Source organism: Impatiens glandulifera, chromosome 4 (assembly GCF_907164915.1).
Source record: "Impatiens glandulifera chromosome 4, dImpGla2.1, whole genome shotgun sequence".
Lineage (NCBI taxonomy): Eukaryota > Viridiplantae > Streptophyta > Magnoliopsida > Ericales > Balsaminaceae > Impatiens > Impatiens glandulifera.
Window position 1 is genome coordinate 25,805,584 of NC_061865.1, and position 9,559 is coordinate 25,815,142.

Below are 9,559 nucleotides of genomic sequence, written 5' to 3' on the forward strand. Positions count from 1 at the left end.
ATTTCCCCGAACCTTTCTTTAACCAAGTTTTACAAACTCACTCTCCATGTTTTAAAATCTTTTTAGATTATTCTTTTGATCCTAATTCATCCCTTAATATGATTAGGAAAAGGACTGCTTATTGGCATGAAACCCTAGAAAAACTTATTAAAGATCTTTCTCTAACGGACGAGGACGTGGTTGTTGATGAAGACTCTTGTAAGATAAAATCCATAAACCTTCTGGTAGTTGATAAAGCTCCTGTAATCAACCCGAGTGTTGAAAGAAACATCACACCCTTTTGGACTGTGAAATAGTGCAAGAAGTCTGTAATGACAATCCTGATGAGATGTCATCTGCTTTTTATAATAAAACATCCAATAAAACGCAAGAGTACAATTTCGAATACATGTTAGATAATGATGATGTTTTATTCAATTCTGAATTTAATTTCTAAATGAAAAACTTCTTGGAACATGAGGACGAGACCATTTCCGCAACCGAGACAACAATCGAATTAAACCTTAATATCCAGGACGATCCTCAAATCATGTTGATTAAAAAAAGCCTAAGTGATGTCGAGCGTCATGAGATGATCGAATTGCTAAAGACCAATAAAGACGTGTTCTCCTGGTCTTATAAGGATATGTCCGGGGTGGATCCTGCAATTTTTCGACACCAAATTCCTCTTTATCTAGGGGCGAAACCCGTTAAAAAAAGGTTAAGATGGATGAAAACCAAGGTTGTGGCCAAGGTTAAAGAAGAAATTCAGATACAGTTGGAAACAAAATTCCTTGAAACTGTGGACAACCCCACATGGATAACTAATGTGGTACCCGTCTTAGAGAATGACGGAAGGATGCGCACGTGTGTAGACTACCGCGATCTGAACAAAGCCATCCCTAAGGATAACTTTCCTTTGCCCCCACATTGATATTTTGGTCGATCAAGCTGCTGGAAATCAACTCTTGTCTTTCATGGATGGATTCTCAGGATATAACCAAATCCTGATCGCTGAAGAAGACAAAGAAAAAACTACCTTTATCACAGAGGTATGCACGTTCTGTTTCAGGTCATGCCATTCGGTCTCAAAATGCCAAAGCTACCTATCAACGAGCAATAACGATGATCTTACACGACATGATTCATAAAGAAGGGGAAGTCTACATAGACGACATGATCGTAAAGTCTAAGGATTGACATGGTCATATTCCCAACTTAGACAAATTCTTGCAAAGAATTCGAAAATATCGCCTTTGGTTGAACCCGAAGAAGTGTGCTTTCAGAGTTATCACTAGTAAGATGCTAGGATTTCTCATCACCCAATGTAGAATAGAAATCAATCCCTCCAAAATCGAGGCCATTACAGCTATGCCTGCGCCTCAGAATGAGCGAGAATCCAAGGTTTCCTCGGAATAATCCAGTTCATCAGTCGTTTCATCATCAAACTGACTCTTACTTGTGATCCTCTGTTCAAGCTAGTGAAAAAGGTTCATAAATTACAATGGGATGACACTTGTTAACAAGCTTTTGACAAAATCAAAGACTATCTAAAGTCACCACCGATCCTTATGCCTCCAAGGCCCGGTATTCCTTTAATTCTCTATCTCATAGTGATAGACTCGGCTGTGGGCAGCCTATTGGCTCAAGAAAATGAGGTTAAACTCGAGATTGCAATCTACTACCTGAGCAAGATAATGACTGGGTACAAAATGAATTATTCAACAACCTATAAAGTGTGTTGGGCACTCGCATGGGTTACCAAAAGTCTGAGACATTATATGCAAGTCCACCCCACCAAGCTAGTGTCCTGGCTTGACCCAATCCATTATCTATTTCAACGGACATTGTTGTCGCCTAGATTTGCTAAATGGATGATGATGATCTCCGAATACGACATCATGTATACGGCTCAAAATATATTAAAGAAAGCGCTGTCGCAGACTTCCTCATAGATCAACCTATCACAATCGAACCTTCTTTCGAACTTGATTTCCTTAATGTCTCCACAATGTCTATCTCTTCAGACACATGGAAGTTAATGTTTGATGGAGCTTCGTCTAAACATGGCTATAGAATTGGAATTCTCTTGATAGATCCTCAAGAAACCTACAATCCCATCTCTATTAAGTTATAGTATTCCGTGACCAACAATGAGGCTGAGTACGAAGCATGTCTCTCAGGTCTCAAAATCGCATACAAAAGAGGAGCAACTAAATTAGACATAGTTGGCGACTCTAATATGATTATATCCCATGTTAACGGAACATGACAAGTACGAGGAGAAAATCTCAAACCCTATCACACTTGCATATTCCGTTTTATCAACAAGTTCGATCACATGTCTTTTGTACATGCACCAAGAAGCCAAAATCTCTTTGCCGATGCTTTGGCCACGCTAACAGCTATGACCCAAATCCTTGTTGGGATTAAGGTCAAACCTCTAAAGATCCGTCAGAAATGGAAATTCGATTTCAAAGCTGGAGTGGTAGACTCCATTCAAGAGCCCACCAAACCATGGTTCGAGATTCTTCAAAACTACATCGTGTATGGAGAATATCCATCCCATTTCCGAACTAAGGAACGAAGAGCCCTGCGCCAGTATTCCACCAACTATGCTTGGATAACTAACAAGCTACATAGACGATCTTTTGATGGTCAAAACATGCTTTCCGTCGATGGTCCCGAAGCACGACAGATCATAGAAGAGTACATGCAGGTGTGTGTGGTCCACACATGAATGGACTAGCCCTTGCCAAGAAAATACTTCGCCTCAGATATTATTGACAAAACATCGAGCAAGAGTGTGTCAGCTATGTGAAAATATGTCACAAATGCCAAATCTATTCTAATATAAAGAATACTCCATCATCTTTGCTATACTGTATGACATCAACATGGCTCTTTCGACATGGGGCATTGATGTAAATGGGAAAATCTATCCCCATGATTCCAATGAACATGAGTTAATACTCGTATCCATCGACTATTTCTCTAAATGGGTCGAGTCAGCATCTTATAAGATCCTCAAGTCTACTCAGGTTGCAAAATTCATCCGTGTTAACATCATAGCTAGGTACGGAGTACCTCATGCTATTATCTCAGATAATAAAAGACATTTCCAAGGAAAAGTTTTATCCCTTCTCAAAGAATTAAAGATAGAACATCACCAATCTTCACCCTATCAACCCCAAACTAACGGTGCGGTCGAAGAGGCAAACAATAATATGTTCAGAATCATCAAGAAAATGAACAACACATATAAGGATTGGCATGAAAAGATGTCATTCGCCTTATGGGGATATCGTACGACTTCTCAAGCATCGAAAGACGAGACTCCCTATTTTCTAGTATATGGTATGGATGTCGTACAACCCATCGATATTGAAATTCCCACGCTGAGAGTCTTGTTGGAATCTCACGTCATTAAAGAAGATTGGGTAAAATCTCGATACGACTAGTTGACATTGATGGAAGACCACAAATTGGATGCATCATGCAAAACCCAGGCTTACAAGAAACGAATGGCCGATACCTGTAATAGAAAGGTCAAACTCAAAATCCTAAAAGAAGGTGACTTGATGCTCAAAGTAACCCGTGAACTGTTAAACCCCATTGGAAAATTCGACCACGATGGGAAGGTCCCTTTCTCATCAAGAAAATCCTCTCTAGAGGTGCGGTTCGCCTTTCAACAGTTAAAGGAGAAGAATTTATTACTCTAAGCAATCTAGACGCCCTAAAACGATATTATGTCTAATATCGTTTCATGAAAATGACTCTAATCTAGCCTTAACAGGATTATCACGACTCTAATCTAGCCTTATCAGGATTATCACGACTCTAATCTAGCCTTAGTAGGATTATCACGATTCTAATCTAGCCTTAGCATTATTACCACGACTCTAATCTATCCTTAGAAGGATTACAATGACTCTAATCTAGCCTTAGTAGGATTATCACGGCTCTAATCTAACCTTAGAAGAATTACCACGACTCTAATCTAGCCTTAGCAGGATTACAACGGCTCTCGATCTAGTCTTATTAGGATTAAGACAAGTTTTGTCCTTTTGGACTAATAAACCTCCAATGGTGTATGTTTATGCCATAATTCCCAACAGTTAGTCCCGGACTAAGAGTGGACTAATTGGCCTCTAGTCTTGTAGAACTATGTCAACATTCTCAAGGATTAGTTCCCAGCCTCCTGAGGACTAATCGAACCACTGGTCTTGTAGGACCATATTACAATCCCCCAGAGTTAGTCCCCAATCAGGAGTGGACTAATCGACCTCTAGTATTATACGACTATGTCATACCTTCCTAGAGCTAGTCCCCAACCAAGAGCGGACTAATCAGAGCTCTAACCTTGTAGGGAAATTCTCTAACATTTAGTCCCCAACTAAGAGTGGACTAATCAACCTCTAGTATTGTATTACTATGTTGGAAATTCCCAGCTAGTCCTCAACTTCGGATGGACTAGTCGACCTCTAGTTTTGTACAACTATGTCATCGTCAACAACGGGGGAGCTACGTGAGACCTGATTCTTCCAAAGAAATCAAAAGAATATATCAAGGAAAAATGGAAGATATGTAGACAGCCTTTGAACATGTCCGATCTCAGCAAGCTCAAGAAGCTCAATAAGTTCGAACTCAAAATCTACGAAGTATTTCTAATTTTATCCCCACAGGGTCTTAGGACAGTGGGAACCCTAATTCTTTCCACCAACCGGTGATAAGGATTTTAGGAAACAAGTAAGGGAGAAAGTTAGAAGCATCTCTTGAAACCGAACTATGATTGATCTCCAAAACCCCGAATTTCCACAAAACTCCTATCAATGGATATCCTTAATAAACTCATTTTCGTGCTATGCGATTATCTAGAAAACAAACCCTCAAGGGAAGGCTTTTGAAAAAGAAATGGAATAAAATCCTAAAAGCCAAACCAAAGGGAAAAAGTTCATTCCCCAAGTAGGTTTTGTTAAAGATCTGTACCTTACAAAGTAAAATAATCGGTTGAGGTGTCAACCAAGTTATGAAGAACACTTTGTAAACCCAAAGGGAAAAAAGTTTCTGTTGGAACATTCCCTTAACTCCACAAAGAGGCGACAACTTCACCCAGTCGTGAAGGACACTTTGTCAGGTGCAAGAAAGATAAGATGCTCATGAACAATCACTAGCGAAATTGAGATGCTTCAATCATCTATGAAGGTCACTTCATACAAGACCTCTATAAATCCCTAGTTAATAGGCACATAAGATCATTTTTATGATTCTTAAAGCCATATTCCAATAGACATCTATATAAGTTATTGTTATAACCCTTCCTCTTAGAGAGAATGTTTTCGCATATCCCCTGCAAGAGTAAGCCCTATCTCTTGAAAGGTATTTGTATCAGTTATTGCTATGACCACTCCCCACTAGAGTGATTGTTGTCACTCATCTTTTCTATATGTTATTGTTATAACCTATATTCTCAACACGATTGTAATCATCCCTACAGAGCGACGGTTGCTACAAAATAACGTGATTGTTATCACCACCCAAAGTGATTGTTGACACGTCACCTAGAAGATCTTCCTTCATCCTCAACGGAGAATTCTCTTCATTCCCTAAAAAAGTCCTAGTTGTGGATATCATCTCCTACATTAAGTATTATCGTATGATAGACATCTTCAAGAGTCATTGTAATGACTACTCTCTAGTAGCGGATTCCATTTGTTGATTGGCGCGATATGATTGTTATCATTATCCCCAAGACTCTTACCTCTATCCCCATGAGATTGTATTCGCAAGAGAGCATTCCAGAGGAAAGTCCTACTTCTCAATAGGTAGTCTTACTAGTATGACACTACTCCTCACAAAGAGTTCTTTTTAATCCTAGGTGAGTCCTATCTGTTGGTAGGCACCATCAGTCATTATTATGACAGGATTATTGTAGTAATACATCCTAGTTGGAGTCCTGTTTAGTTAAGAATATTGTCATAGTCTATCCTCAACAAGATTCAACAAAGAAGAGAATGAGCCATTGTTATGACTCATCCCCCAACAACACCCTATCATCTTCCCAGCGCATGATAAGACTATTGTGATAGTCTATCCCTGACAGAAGACAACATGCAAAGGAAGATCACGTAACCTCCCCAACCACGAGTCATTGTAATGACTTCCCACCAACAGTTGCTGTCACCCAGGTTTTATCCTTCTACTTCAATGTAGGTTAGGGTACAAATTTTTATGATCAAACATCGAACCCACGTTTTCAAAAAACTAAGATTATTTTTTTCAAACTCAGTATGAGAGGGGCATTTTATAAGCATGAAAATTTGACTTACCCTATTTTCAAAATAATATTATTATGTTTAATAATATTAAATAGTATTTTGGATTTTTATATTCAAAATTACATAAAGAAGAAATTAAAACTTAATTAAGGATTAATTATTGTGATTATTTAAACATTAATTAAGGAAACTTTCCAAAATTCTAAAAATAATTTGAGGATAAAATATTTGTATATATTTTACCAAATTAGACTAAGAAAGGGGTTAAAAATACTTAATTATGATTTATTGATTATTTATGTTTAATTCATGACTTAAACTAATTAAATTAAATACCCCAAAATTACTAAAAAAATAAAATATGATCATAATTGTTATTATGATTCTAGAAATATATTTTGTGAAAATTTTGGCGAAAAAATGGATTTAAAAGGGATTAAAAACCGTTTTTTAATAACCTTTTAAATAAAAATATAATTGCATAATCATATGTGGCTGAAATTATGTTTAATCTCTGCAGTAGGATTCTGGACCACCAGATGAGCGCCTAGATGTCATCTAACAACCCAAACGCTCCTATAAAGCCAGATGTAGCAGAGCCACGCATGCGTGCCCGCACTAAATCAACTAACGGGATAGACTAACCCCGTTAGTCAACTAAGCTGACTGCTGACGAAACTAGATGGACCTCGACGTCCCATTACATGAAACGACGTCATTTCCTTCGTCTTCTTCGCTGAAATCGCGACCTCAACAATGTTTAATCTCCTAGAAGCTCTATCATCGACCACAGGTGATCAAATTCGCTAATTTCTACACCTACACATTCCTCTCGTTAGTGCCTACGATAGCCCTCTATCTTAAAGCCTTATCCCGCTATAGATAAGGCTGCCAGCTATCGGATATGATTTTTGGGATAAGCTCGCCGAAGGTCAATTTCGTCTCAAATTAGCCCTCCTCAACCGACCTTCCCCTACTATAAATACCCCTTACCCTTCCACTACCAATCCATAAAACAATTTACACAAATTAAACATCAATTCAACCCGATTGAAGATCTTACAAATTCCAATGAAGAACTTTTTTTTCAAAACTTTCTCTAGTGATCCAAGCTTTGAACTAGGCTTCTGGATCGCTTCCAACACTACCCAGGAATGTTTTCCAGGTGTTGGTATGATTCTAGAAGCCTTGAATTTTGATTTGTAATTGAAAATTTTGAATTTCTTAAAATTTTATTGTTTCATCAGTTTGATCGTGTTCTTGTGCTTGATTGTATGATTTCTTTGTTAAGAATAATTATGTACATCATGTGTGAGCTTTTTGTTGAAAGAAAACAGATTCAATCATCTTGAATCAAGATTTTGCAAAAATTAGTTTGAAAATTGATTTTTGAGATATTGTGTTTTGATTTAAAACTGGATTTATTGATCAAGATAGTTGCTATACATGTTCGTATACATGTTTGAATGATTTCCAAACAACTGTAATCAAGTTTTTTTGATCATGTTTGATTAAACTTAAATTTGAAAAAAACTTGAAAATTTGGATTTTTAAATTATGTGTTCTTGGTTTTAATCTGATTTTGTTGATTCAATTAGTTATAATACATGTTTATGAACATGTTTGGATGATTTCTATGTAACTTTAATCATTTTTTGATCATGTTTGATCAAATTGAAATTTAAAAAAAAAAGTTTAAAAAACTGGATTTTTGAAATTTCATAATCTTGCTTCTAAGTTAGATTTGTTGATTTAATTAGTAGCTATACATGTTTGTTAACATGTAGGAATGAATCCCAAGTGACTGTTTCACCCTTTTGATCATGTTGGATCAAATTTGGTTTTTGAAAAAAAGTTGGATTTTGATTCAATCTTCAAAAACAATTTTAATGATGTAATGATGTTCTTGTTTTGGTATGGATTAACTATATTCATCATTTTAAAGCCAATAAAACATAAATCAGGCCTTGAATTGGCCTAATTTAAAAGATCCTAAAATTTGACCTAGAATTGGCTATTTGAAATTGATCCTCTTAAAACCTTTAAAATAGTGATTTATGTTAGGGTTTTTGTTTTTCATGATCATATGAACATATTGTAGCCTACGGATTGTGATTTCGACATCCCAATCAAAAGTTATAGGCTTGTGAAGTTTCAGACCAAAATAAGAACACTCGGTCCTAAGATTTTGCGTTAGGACCGAGGAAACTGACTTAGGACCGTGCCGACCGACCGAGGAAATTTGCCTAGGACCGCAGAGCTCGACCAAGGAAATCTACTTAGGACCGAGGACTGACAAAATTCACTCAGGACCGACCAAATTCTCCTAGGACCGATGGAATTTTCCCAGGACCGTGAGATTAGGATCGATGGAATTGGCATAGGACCGGTCAAACTAAACCTAGACCAAATTAACCTAGGACCGACCTTGCCACTTGACTTAGGACCGGTAAAACTAACCTTGACAATTAACCTAGGACTGATAAACCTAATACCTAACCTAAAACCCAAATCCCCTAGCCTCATCTTAGCTTAGGACCGACAAAACCAAACCCTAGCCCTAACACTAGGATCGATGTTTCCAATCTCAGGACCTAGCCTATCTTAGCTTAGGACCGAAAAAACAAAACACTATCCCTAGCCTAGGACCGACGATTAAGCCTAGCCTCACCTTAGCATAGGACCGACAAAGCCAAATCCTAGCGCTAGCCTAGGACTGCTGATTAAGCCTAACCTCATCTTAGTCTAGGACCGACAAAGCCAAACCCTAGCCCTAGCCTAAGACCGACAATTAATCCTAGCCTCATCTTAGCCTAGGACCAACAAAGCCAAACCCTAGCCCTAGCCTAGGACCAACGATTAAGCCTAACCTCATCTTAGCCTAGGACCTTCAAAACGAAACCCTAGTCCTAGCCTAGGACCGACGATTAAGCCTAGCCTCATCTTAGCCTAGGATTAATAAAACCAAGTCCTATCCCTAGCCTATGATCGAACCACCATGGTCTTAACCGAGCCTGACCGAGTCTACATCGACCAAAACGAACCCAGACCCTAGGACTCTAGTCTTAAGGCCTGTTTGGTTCCACTTTTTAAAACCTAAAGTTATTTTCTTAATTTTGATACCGTAAAATCCTTTTTCAAATAATCCCGAAAGGTTAGAAAACGACATTTTTTATATTTTTGAGATATCGCTTAAACCAATGTTTTGGATAAGGACTCGTTTAGAATTTATTCTGACATTCTCCTATGATAATTTCAGGATTTGTTAAATCTAAACATCAACGCAATAGGTACACACCTTC